At 41.0% G+C, this 13298-nt stretch overlaps 1 protein-coding gene across 3 annotated transcripts in view; it reads left to right on the top strand.

Moving 5' to 3' along the window:
• Positions 1-13298, top strand: part of JAZF1 (JAZF zinc finger 1) — a 341816-nt gene that overhangs the window by 61815 nt on the left and 266703 nt on the right. The window lies entirely within an intron of this gene.

Raw genomic sequence — 13298 nt, 5'->3', positions numbered from 1 at the left:
CTGAACCGCCCTCTCTTTTCTCCCTCCTTTCTTTGTTTTTCATAAATCTTTTGAATATCACACTGGTGATTACCTAAAATGAACTTGGATAAACCAGAATTTTGTCACTGATGAGAGTTTTGCCAAACTTTACTTGTGGTGTGCTGCTTGCCTTTTAAACAAATGACTCGCAAAAAACAATTTGGCAGCCTCGCAATTGTAAATTTCTCAGCGGCAGTTTGTGTCTGTATATCTCTTCAGGTCAAGCGTCTGCTGAAAAGCTATTGAGGATGACGCGGGAGTAAGGATACTGCTGTATGAATGCAGTTTTTACAAAACTTGGCAGTTCCTGTAAATAAGTGAAGATCATAACTTGTATTTACCTCTGTAATGTCTAGACTAGAGAATAAGAACCATGAGTTTATAAAAATCCAGGTTGCTGTCTATAAAAATAGAAAAGTATTTTAAAATTATGGTTCCAGTGGGGTAGTGATGAAATTCTTAGTATATGGTCTTGGACCAAATGGGTAGCTATCTGGAGAAAGATGAAGTTATTTCTATATCTCATACTGTTCAAATAAATTCCATCTTGACCAGTTCAATTTATATGATGATCAGTGTGATATTCAAAAGAATTATGAAAAGAAAGGAGGGAGAAATCAGGAAGGCATTCATAAAATGGTCTGGTCTACTTCATTTGGAAAAAGTCAAAAATGATATTTTTAACAAGGATTTCAAAATATGAATATATATTCATATCTGCTTAAAATGAAAGGACTGGAAGAAACATGTAAATTCCTTTTAACTTTGAAGTTAAAAGTTAAGCCTTTTAAACTATGACTCAAAATTCAGAAACCAGAAAAGAAAAAGATTGATAAATTAGACTAAATTCAGATTAAAAAATTTTACCTGGTAAAAAACACAATAAGTAAATTCAAAAGACAAATAATAGTTGAGGGAAGAAATTTACAGTTGCCAAAGGGCTAATCTCTCTATATAAAGAGCTCCTACAAATGAATAAGAAAATGACTGGCAAACCAGTAGAAAAATAGGCAAAGGACACAAACATATGATTCACAGAACAAGAAATATAGATTGTCTCTAAACCAAATAAAAGATCTTCAGACTCAGACATAGTAAGAGAAATGCAAATTTAAACTAAGTAGCACTTTTTACTTCATTGGATTGGCAAAAATTCTGAAATGTGATAATCGTACATTGTTGACCAGATGTGCACCGTACTTCTCCTGAGAGTACAAAATTGCACAACCCTTATGCAGGCCAATTTAGCTGTGTCAAGATTACAAATGCAGTTACCCTTTGACCCAGCAATCTGGCTCTGGTACTTTTTCCCTGCAGGTACCCCTGAATACATATAAAGTGACGTATGTACGAGGTTTTTCATTAGTCCATTGTTTATAATAGAAAAGATTGGAAACAATTCAAATATCCATTAGTAGGAGACCAGTGAAATAAACTGTGAATCATCCATACAATTGAATATTGTGTAGCATTTAAAGAGAACATGGAAACTCTTCATGCAGTGATATGGAAAGATCTCCAAGATATATTATTAAAATGAAAAAAGCAAGGTGTAGAACAGAGTAGGTAGTGTGCTACCTTTGGTGTAGAAAGGGGACACAGTATGAGTCTACATTCATATCTGCATGAAGAAATACTGAAAGGATAAGCAAACAGAAAAAAGAAACTTAATAAAATGGTTCTCTTTAATGAGAGGGTGGGGTGGTGGACAGAAAAAGGGTGAGGGTAGCACTGTTTGCTGTATTATTTTTATTTGTGAACCATGTGAATTATTATCTATTCAAAACAAAAAATAAGTTACATGTTTGTAAAATTGCATTTCAATGGCAGTTTAGCATATGTCCAAGGGCTGGAAATAGCTCCCCAGACATTTATCATCTCTTGTTTGGACTCTTGGCTACAGCCTGCTAAGTGGGTCTTGTATGTGATTTATCTGGAGCTGTGCTCTCTAGTATGGTAACCACTCACCACATCTGGCTTTTGAGCGCTTGAAATGCGGCTCTTCCAAATTGAGATGACCTGTAAGTGTGCCAGATTTAAAGACTTAGCATGAGAAAAGAAGAATGTAAACCATCTCACTATCACATTAATAATTTTCAAAATATTGACAGATAATAGTGAATGATAACAGTTTGGATTAAGGGGGTTAAAATATATTATTAAATTAATTTCCCTTGTTTTTTCTTACCTTAAGTGTGGCTCCTAGTAAATTTAAAATTACATATGTGGCTTGGCTCTGTGGCTCGCATTTTGTTTTTTTTGTACAGCACTGATTTAGAGTCCTGTCCACACTTGGCCATGTCTGCCAGAATTACTTTCTTTTAAAAAAAAAAAAGCTAATCATGCTTTAAAACCTTCGCTGACTCTTACAAGCCTATAGAGACCCTTTGTAATAGTCTGAGATGCTTCCTTTACCCGTTCCCTACCTCCCTCGTGGATAAACACTGCTTCTCTTCACTCCCCAGACTGCAGGCCTCTTCGTAAATATGAGCCTTTGAATGTACAGTCCCTGCTTGCAATGGTCCTGAACCTCCATTTCTTGGCCTTGAAAACTCCTACTTGTCTTATAAACCCAATTCATGTGGCCCCTTCTTTGATGACGCTTCCCTGGTTCTTTCGTCCTATTTCTTTATAGTATTTGGTATACCTGCGTGTTCTCACGCTCATCACCTGATAACCACCGTTCATCTTTTCAAGGGTATTGTCACCCTCACCAGACTGTGAGCTCCTGGAGGGCAGAACCAATTGTTTTTGTGTTTCCAGAACCTGAAACTGCCAGTAAATAAACTCCAAAAAGTCACTAGGAAAATGAGGTTGGTTGTGTTTTGTTGAGAGCACACCCATTTACCTGCCTGGCCTGTGTATTGAGGAAAGCAGGCTCAAACCCTGCAGGTCTTCTCTTGGTTAGAGATAAACCTCTTTGCATAGCAAACAAACTTACTGTTACCAAAGGGGGAAGCGGGGGGAAAGGATAAATTAGGAGGTTGGGATTAACATATACACACTACTGTATATAAAATGGGTAAATAACAAGGACTTACTATATAGCACAGGGAACTATATTCAGTATCTTGTAATAACCTATAATGGAAAAAAATCTGAAAAAGAATAGATATATACATATGTATAACTGAATCACTTTGCTGTACACCTGAAACTAACACAACATTGTAAATCAACTATACTTCAATAAAAAAAAAAAAGAATAGACCTCTTTGGAATGTTCTAGCTTTAAACAGGTCAGCCTTCTTACAGGCAGAAGACTACAAACTGCAAAGATGTCAGTAGCACCAAACCCACCATGAGTTGTGGTTTCAGGGTTGTGTTCAGACTGGAAGGTGAGAGATGTTTGTTCAGTCAGAGAACAGAAATCTCCAGGCTGGCCAAGTGCCTGTGTTTGCAGAAGGTGAGGGTGGCAGGTGGTTGGCAGAAGGTGAAAGCACGGGTGGAGGCTGGCTGGCCACAAGAAGGCTATGAGTTAGAATAATAATGAATTTCTCCATTATTCCATGGCCTTGTCGATCTTACTTTGGTGACCATCTTATCTGCTTTTTAAAATTCCCGTTGTCCTCATCTGCTTGTGGGGTCTTAAGCTTTTGCTTGAAAGAGAAAATAAGAGTAATAAACAGAATATCCAGGATTGGTGGAACAAAGATTTTAGGAAGGAAAAACTTGGAATTTTGCAGGAAACTTGTCTCCTTAGTTAAGTCACCAGAAGACTCATGTTTAACCCAGATTTTAGAAGCTTTCTTACCATTGTTCAGGATCCATTTGTTTCTTATATTACAATTCAGATATTTTCACTAGACAAAGCTTCTTGTGCCGCTGTCATAATCTGTTGGATGGGGAACGCTTTCTTTTGCAAAACTTGGAGGGCTGGTGGTGTAGTAGGAAGCACAGTGTTTCCAGGGGGCTAGAAAAACTGGTCTGAAGCCAGGATTGCCACTTACCTAGTGGTGTGAGCATAAACAAGTTACGTCACCTCTCTAAGCCTCATTTTTCAGTAACATGAGGTTATAAACACCTCCTGGGTTGTGAGCATTGCAAGGAGAATGAACACTGGTGCTAATATGGCTCCTGGACCATGCTAGGTTTTGATAAATAGTATTTATAGCTCCAATGAGAATGTCGATTTTCTTTTGCACCTGTCTGGTGTTGAATCGCCACGTGAGCACACCCAAGGCAGAAGAGGAGTGTGACCTTTCCTAACTGTGAGGGGCTGCAGTGACTGCTGGACAGTGGCAATCCTTAGAAACTGCTCTTCAGAGCCTCACGGTCATCTGAGCGGGGGCAGGGGGTTAGGGGTCAGGATGCCTGCTTGGAGAACTGGCTTTACCGTTAGTTAGTCCCATTCATTCTACCTCCTTGGTCCTGAGTCTCCTCGTTTGTAAAATGAAGGTGTTGATCTTTCCCATCTCTAAAATGCTCTAGTTCTGTCTCCAGAAAACAGCGGACGTGTCCCCTGGTGGTTAGGCTGCGTTGTTTGTAGGGTAGCATTTCACTGTGCCCAACTCTGAGACCCTGGAAACTGCACAGCTGGGCTCTGCCACCTCTGAATAGCCCCGAATCCAAGGAGTGTTCCCATTTCCCTTTGGGATTATGTCCCAAGGCAATAGTCTTCTTTCTGGGCTCCCCATGGTCTGCTCGCACATTCTCCCAGGACCCACCCAGCTGCATCTGTCACCAGAGATGCTCACTTTTTTTCTGGAGTTGAGATCTGTTTCCTCCTCATTCTTTGGACAAGAGAGAGAGAATCATCATTTTAAAGAGGGAGATTATCAGGCTTTTTTAAAAAGTAACTTTGGTGCTTAGTAAACATTCTTATAAACATTTTGCTTTCTCTTAGGCACTTGGGGTCTGTGTGGTCAGCCTCCTCTGCCTCCTTGTCTTATGTGACTCCTCACCTTGAGGGCCCATCCTTCATTCTTGTTTGAGATGGAGGAACACAGCACTTTGTGTGCCTTGTGACCAGATAATTGGAGCTGACAGTAATCAAGATTTGGGGCTAATCATCATTAAAGGGTAATTTCATTGCTGCCCATAATTGATCTTGTCTTAAACCCATTATTGCACTTCTTTTGTCACATGATTAAAAAAGAAAAAAATGCTCCTGGCAATAAACTTTTGAAAACGGGTTTCCTACATTCAGTTCTTTTTCAAACTGACTTTATAAATTTCAGGTGTGCCTTTATTAATGTAGTGATTTGCCTGCTTTATATTACATATTCAAAATATGAGAAAATTGAAACAGTTCACCATCGAAGTAAATGTTACAAAATCAGCATCTGGTTTGAATAATGAGGTTTTTTTGTCCAAGTTTTGCTTCATTGAACGAGGCTGATAAAATTGCCCTTAGTTGTTATGTGACTTTTTCACTAACTTTTGGTTGCTTCAAGTTGCCAATTTGTAAGCCACTAGGGTTTCCTTTCGAAAGTTCTTTCCTAGCGGTAGTTGTTTTAAGTGACTCTCAGACAGCTTTTGGTCACCGGCAGGGTGGAGATGATGATACTCCCTGATCACAAAATCACAGCTTGGGACATTTCAGGTATCTTCTCCACCATTGAAGCTGTTGGAACAAGAGCAGAGTGAAAAAAGAGGTCTAGAGTCGGAATGCTAGAAATAGATGTTGGTATGGCAGCAACATAATATCATACTGTTTGGGGTCAGGTATCTAGACACTGTCTCCAAGTTCTGTTTCTACCTTGAACTCGGATGCTTGCAGAGATATAGTTGCACCTGGGTAATGATAATGCTGCTTGGAGGACACAAAGCCATTCCCACTATGGCTGCCGATAAAAACATGCACACACACATTCCTAGGAAGTTTCTTGAAGGTGACTACATGCCATGCACACACACATTCCTAGGAAGTTTCTTGAAGGTGACTACACTTTTTCTACTGGGTTTCCTGATCCATAGATATCCATGCTGTAATACTTACAATGTACTTTCAGATTGATCATTTGGTTTTGGCTTTCAGAAAACCACTTTTAACATGGAATCGGTAGATTCTATTATCCCTCGTTTACTAATGAGGAACCTCTTCAAAGAAGTATTGTGACTTATTCAAAGGTATATAGCTGTCACCTGGTAGGAAGGAATGGTATTTTATAAAGGCCTAGTTTTAAATTTTATCACAAAACCTGTACTGCATGTATGATAATCCTGTATCGTACATTCTACTTCAATGAAAAGCTTGATGAATGAATGAAATGAATGAATGAAATGAACAAATGAAGAAACAAACAAACAAAACAAAACAAAATCCTGACACAACAAAACCCTAAAGGGAAGTATCTCCAGTAGTCAGATAGTAAAAGCATGGCATTTTTTAGCTAAATAGAAAAACAACAGAATATCCCTTTGTCTATGAATACTTTGATACACAGGTGGTTATCAAATACAAACTAGGCTGAGATTGACTATCAGTTCCCTACTTTCTTCAACCAGATGTAGCTGTCCATTGCAGTAGGGCCTTTGGGAAGCTGTAGTCAAGAAAATCAGAACATTGGTCCATCTTGTTGAGTGGATCACAGGAAATTATCCCGCTCTACTTTTTAAAAAATTTTCTTACCGATTGTGTTTTCTACTGTGCTCCTCACAAGGAGAAAACTTTTGGGTGGAATTGAACGGTCCTGCCAAGCGAGGCTCGTGGGTATGAGCGTGAGTGAGTTCAGGTAACTGAAAGTTTGGCCACCTCTGTGGTCAGCATGTGGGCACGTCACCCACCAGATCTTAATCTTTTGGGACATTGGGGCAGAAAAATAGGTTCTTCTCTCACATTGTTGACAGAACTCCACTTTCTTTGTCTGAGAATCCTGGAATCCTTGCTCTCTCTTTTTTTTTTAAGCTTTATAATTCTTTGTAGTCAATTTTTTTCCCCTCTTGATCATGCTTCTTTTAAAATTCTAACTCTTGAAGAGCCAAATGGATGTTTTCCTTTTTTACTGATTAACATGTGTGATGTGCAAGTGTTCCTTAAAAAATACCTCGTATACTTTGTAATTTAACCTTTGCAGCTTCATTCCAGGCTCTTTCCTGACAACTCCTTGCTGAATCCTACTCTTTTAAATTCCCTTAGGCCATTTTAAGATTCCAGGCCTCAAATTCCTGTCTCATTGGACTTGGTTGCTTCTCTCTTCATTATTTGGTTTCCTCATGTGTAAAATGAGTGAAGTACTGGCTATTTCACAGTGTTGGTGAGGCTTAATTGAGATGGTGTAATTGGAAGTGTTTTACGAAGTGGTCAGTGCTATTATTATTGACACTTTTTCATGAGGAGGTGATTGATACAGATAGAGATTAGATTATTTTCAGATGAATTATGTAGGGAAGGTAGGATATCAGAGTTGCAGGGATGAGCCCTTATAGATCAAGGCACCTCATCATGGGATTATTAGATCAACGAGGTACTGAGTAAGTTAATATTAGAGGAACGGATAGAACCGGCAGGGAAGAGGGAAGACAGAACATGAGCTGGTTGGATTATCTAGAGAGATGAGCTTGGAAACCAAGGGAATGGGCTCTCTTGCCACCAAAATGTAATTAAAGGAGCATCACGAAACTAGGATGCTGGTGACCTTAGGCACTGAATGAATTTGGCATTGCTGGAAAGGTAAACACGAAGGGAGTTTGGAAAGTTAATCCAGCCAAGAAATTAATCGGGCCTGGGTACACCTCTGTCTGCTAGGAAGAAGCGATGCTGAGAGCACAGGACCTGGCACAGAGTAGGCGTTGAATAAATGTTTGTTGAATTGATAAACGGATGCAGTAGAAATGATGTAGATAACCAGTGGCAGAAGTGAGCTCAGGTTAACTATCACTCTGCCTTGAAAAAGCCTGTCCTCTGAAGAAGAGAGTCATTGCGTCCCACCCAAGTGAACCTCTGCAGTCTGGGGAGGGCATGGTTTAACAACCACCACCCCCCCACCCCCCCCCGCCAAGAGTATGTGTTTGTCTAGCGCAGGAAAGTGAGATGTGCCTGGTAAGATGTGATGTAAAAGCCTTTAGTCTTATGTCTCCTATGTTTTAATTTGAAGGTCACTGCTAGTTTAATAAATTACCCCTATGAAATTGTTTTAGTTCTGTTTTAGGATCTGGAAAGTGGAGCTTTGTATGCGTTCTTTGACAGTAAACTAAGTTAGATGTGTGTTTGTGTCCAGTGATGGTAACAGTGACTCCGTGTATTCTTTCCTTTGAACCACTATAGAATGGCATTTTGTTCTGATAATATTGTAACCTGTGGAGTCACTATGTCCTTTATTCCTCCTTTGTTTGTGTACCTTAATGACATTTTACTTTATCTTGTATCTTGTCTGGTCTCTGCTGGTCTGCTGTGGGTGGTCGTGGTCTCTGGCTTTCACAGATGCAGTGTAATTTTTGGTTTATGAGGACAATTGAAACATTAGATCCTATGTTCCTGGCTCTTTCATGCTGTATATCATGAAACACATCCCCAGCTGAGTTTTCATCACTGTGGTGTGCAGAGCACAGTGACTACAGGTGTCAGAAGATTCTCTGCCCTCCAAAGCCCTTTTTTTTACTCTAGGTCACCTGGCACAGAGACGAGCATGACTCCTGCTTCCGTTTTCTGCAGGCGACTTAGCTCAGCTACTCTGTGGTTTAACCTTTGCCTAGTATGGATGTGGTTTTTGAATATATAGAAGTGCTTCAAGGGACTGGTTGTAGAACACTGCACATGACGAGAAATGCCTCAAGACACTTCACTCAGTAAGAGCTGGAAACCTACTCTTGTGGAAGGTGTGTGGGTTGGTTGGTACTTGAGGGACAAATTATAAGGCACACCTGTAAGACTGGGAGATTTAGGTGACAGATTAATTTGATGTTTGTAGGTTGAGTCATTTGGAATGGCTTAAAGTTTAGCTGCTTCTGCTGCAGTTAGAAATTGGTAGTCATCTTTGTTCCCTCTTTCTGAGATAAAGCAACTGGGATATAATTTAAATAACTTTCCCAAACTTGAAACCTGTTAGCAACTGAGGAAGTCCTGTAACCCCACAGGTTTCTCCAATCCCAGGCCTGTGTTATCCCCTTAGACCATGGGGCCTGCATGGAAGATGAAAGTGTAAACATGTGAGCCTGTATTTCCTAAGGCAGTGGAATTTTGTCTCTTGGTCATATGGAGTACAGTATTTCAAAGTGGTATTATGTATGGTGTTCTAAGCTGAAAGGAATATTTATATGGAGCCTGTCGGAGGTATGCTTGGTATGAAAACCATAAGTGATTTGCCTCACTGATTTGTTTAAAATTCTCAAGCATCGTGCTGTACTAACATAGCTTTTATTCACTGATTCTCCTTTACAGTGGAGGGAAAATGACCCATGTGGTAAATGAAATAAATATACTGGACTTGATCCTTAGAGCAAGAGAGACCTGTAACATTTATGTTAGAAGGTGATCCCTCTGTTCCTTCTGCTTGGCAGAAGGCCTGGATGTATAATGAGGTACTCACATGTGTCAGATCTCATGTCTCCCCAGAACCTGGGGTTATCTTGTAACACTTGAGTTCTATTTATTCAAATGACGACATGTCGTAATGGGAGCATTGATGCGCACCAAGCCAGGTGCAAGGCTCTGTGAGAAGCTGATGGAAGGAGTGCCTATTGGAACATTAACTCCAGATTTCCTCACTTGTATGTGATAAAAATATCAAACCCAGTATGGAGTCAAGAGCAAGTGAAAAAAAAAAAAAATCATTGCTCTTTGAAAGAAAAATATGTCACATCAGCAATACTAGGGAATTTCTGTATTTGTAATCCTTGGGTCTGATATGGATTCATTTTTTTTTTTTTTTTTTAAGAAATTTATTTATTTATTTATTTATGGCCGTGTTGGGTCTTCGTCGCTGCGCGCGGGCTTTCTCTGGTTGCAGCGAGCGGGGGCTACTCTTCGTTTTAGTGCGCGGGCTTCTCATTGCCTTGGCTTCTCTCATTGCAGAGCGTGGGCTCTAGGCCTATGGGCTTCAGTAGTTGTAGCACGTGGGCTCAGTAGTTATGGCTCACAGGCTCTAGAGTGCAGGCTCAGTAGTTGGAGCATGGGCTTAGTTGCTCTGCGGCATGTGGGATCTTCCCGGACCAGGGCTTGAACCCGTGTCCCCTGCATTGGCAGGTGGATTCTTAACCACTGTGCCACCAGGGAAGTCCCTGATATGGATTCATTTATTTTTCTCTAGTTTCGCTAGATTATGTAAAGCATGTTGTACGCCGAAGTAAAGTGTAAGATGTAAGACACCATCCATAGGCAAGATTATTCTTGATACCTGCTGAAAACCTCCGAGTGTGCTTGGATTGGGTCCTAGCAGAATGAATCATGAGCGAGCCTGTGTGTCATCCTTAAAACAGTTCCCCCTTCCAGCTGATCCTTCTTGGGACTGCGTTGTTACTTCTGGAAGAGAGTCCAGATACAAAATAATTTGGGTTATTTTGTTGTTGTTTGTTTTGTTTTTTTAATATTTTATTTATTTATTTATTTGGTTGGGCCAGGTCTTAGTTGTGGCAGGCGGGCTCCTTAGTTGTGGCATGTGAACTCTTAGGTGTGGCATGCATGTGGGACCTATTTCCCTGACCAGGGATCGAACTCGGGCCCCCTGCCTTGGGAGTGTGGAGTCTTAACCACTGTGTCACCAGGGAAGTCCCATTTGTTTTGTTTTTAATGAAGGAAAAAGAAGCCGAGTTTGATGAGAATGAGTTGCAGTATTCTCACGGAGTGAGTCACTCACATAAAGTGAAAACTGAAAGCCTTCTCTGTAGCAACTTGTGTAATTTTTTCTGATTGATTCTCTCCTTCCTCCCGCTTCTTGAGTAATGAAGCCTCCATGTCATGATGTGAAAGGAACAAGACAGGCTTGGTATGTTGCTGACAAGCAGAATCTCACAATTAAGCTGATTAAGTCTTAAATCGGTCAGTTTTCTGACTTTGATGTTAGGGTCTTTAATAGGATATAATTTTATAAGTTGCTTTTTTCTAAAGGGGCTGGAGGGTCTGATGAAGGGAATCGTCTTGGAAAACTCAAGGCTGAGCTCTCTAGGACTGGCTTACTCTCACCTCTGCCTGCTCCCTGAATGGAGCAGGCACTGCTGCTGGGCTCAGGTGTCCCACGATGCAGTTTTATCCACTTGAAAACCCTTATGTGTTCAGCTAAATTAGATTAATTACCTTGCTCTCCAGGATTCACAATGCTTTGCAGTTTAGCTGCAGTGAGTAAATGTTAGTTTTGCAAGTAAAAGCTACTATTATTGGCCTCTAAAGGGCTATGGTTTTTTTGGAACTCATAAAGAGGAGCTTTAAACAATCATTCCAGCCAAGATGGAATATAGGTTAGTAAATCTGTCTTCAACTGAGTTTTCTACTTGACTGTGTGGCATCTGCGTTGAGAAGAGTGTTCTAACTCCGTGTCATTTCTGTTTGGTGCCTCCTAAAGTAATTCTGGGTGTATCATCATGAAACATGCTGTTTTCTGTACTTCCTGGTGTTAATAGAGTGTTTTGTATACTCTTAGTTTCCAGATGGAGATCATTGAACAGAACCCAAGCTTCTGTCCATTGAGAGTTTGCACAGAAATCTACCCTGGGTGAGACATGGCTGTGTCATCAGGGTTCTGATACACAAGAAAGGGAAATCAGGCACTCTCTGGACTCTTAAGTGATCACACTTAATCTTTTAATCTCTTCTTCTGTCTTTCCATATTCTTCTCCAATGGAAGACAAAAATCCCAACTTGTGATTAAGATAATCATTTGTAGGGTTAGACATTGAGTGGATCTATGAACCTAATCCTTTACAGAATCCTAGCGTTGTGGGAATTTCCTATCACCACCTTTGTACTGAAACAGATAAGTTAAAAGGGAGGTGGGGAATCGTAGTTCAAGTTTCAAGCATGACTAATTCAGGCCATATCTGGCAAGATTTGGGACATAGCTTCAGTATAACAGAAATGATAATAATAACACCATCCACATATTGATCTAAGTGTCAAATTATTCAGTAGTTGCTTTCACATTCCTGATGTTCATGTGTTCCTTATGTAACTCTGAGAGAGGTAAGGACAGGTACCTTTTAATCCTATTTATTTATTCAATAAATATTTATTCAGTGCCTGTTATGTGCCAGGCTCTGTTCTAGGTACTAGGTCAGGAGCAAAACAATAAAAAATTTCTGCTTTTGTGGAACTTATATATTAGCTGTGGAGAGATAGACCATAAATAAATGAAGCGAGTGAAGTACAAGTTATGTTGGGTAGTGAAACTTCTATGAAGAAAAAGAAGACAAGGAAAGGGGACAGGGGGTGTGTTACTGGGGTGTGGGAGTCATCATAATATTAAAAGGGGTGGCAGGGGTATCACCCCAGTGAGAGACATGGACCTGGAGGAGGTAAGAAGCTAGCTATCTGGGAGAACAGTATTTCAGGGAGAAGGAACAGCTAGTCCAGTGGCCCTGTGGTGGGAACCTGCTTGATTTGTTTGAGGAACCACAGGGAGGCCAGTGGGGCTGGCGGGAGTGAAGATAAGGGTAGTGGGAGATGAGGGTGTGCACCTGTAGGCCAGCACAAAGAGTTTGGTATTTTATCTCTGGGAGATGCAGAACCTTTGGGGGGTTCAAGCCGAAGAGTGACGTGATGGATCGACACTTTAATAGTATCAGTCTGGCTGCTGTGCTCAGAAGATACTGCAGGGGGCGTGGGTGGGAGCAGGGAGACTGGTTAGGGGGCTCCTGCAATAATAATAATCCTAGGCGAAGAGGGTGGTCCTGGACCAGGGTGGTAGCTTTGAAGGTGTGGTGTGAAGTGGTAGGGTTCTGGGTGTATTTTAGAGGTAGGGTCTGTAGACTTGCATTTAGGGCATGAGGGAAAGAAAGAAGCCCAGAGTGACTACAGAGCTTTTGGCCTGAGCAACGAGAAGGATTTGGTTGTCATCAACTGTGATGAGGAAGAGCAGGTCTTGAGGGCTGGAGGGAGATCGCGCTCTCAGTTTGGGCCATGTTGAGTTTGAGATGCCTGCCAGACCTCCAAAAAATTATCTCCAGTGGGCAATGTTTGACATTCGAGCCTGGAATTCAAGGAAGAGGTCAGAACTGAAGATGGATACTTAGGAACAGTTGGGTTATCAGTGGAATTGAAGCCATAGACTGGCTGAGAGTGGACAGAGTGGAGCAGAGGTCAAGGGTTGAATCCTGGGCACTGGGACGATGAGCAGCTAAGAGGCGTAGAGGAACCAGCAAAGGAGGCAGAGGCGGAGCCGGGAGGAGAGCTAGGATGGATGTGG

This window comes from Eschrichtius robustus, chromosome 8 (assembly GCF_028021215.1).
Source record: "Eschrichtius robustus isolate mEscRob2 chromosome 8, mEscRob2.pri, whole genome shotgun sequence".
In the NCBI taxonomy this organism is placed as follows: Eukaryota; Metazoa; Chordata; class Mammalia; order Artiodactyla; family Eschrichtiidae; genus Eschrichtius; species Eschrichtius robustus.
This window is presented reverse-complemented; position numbering and strand designations above follow the sequence as displayed.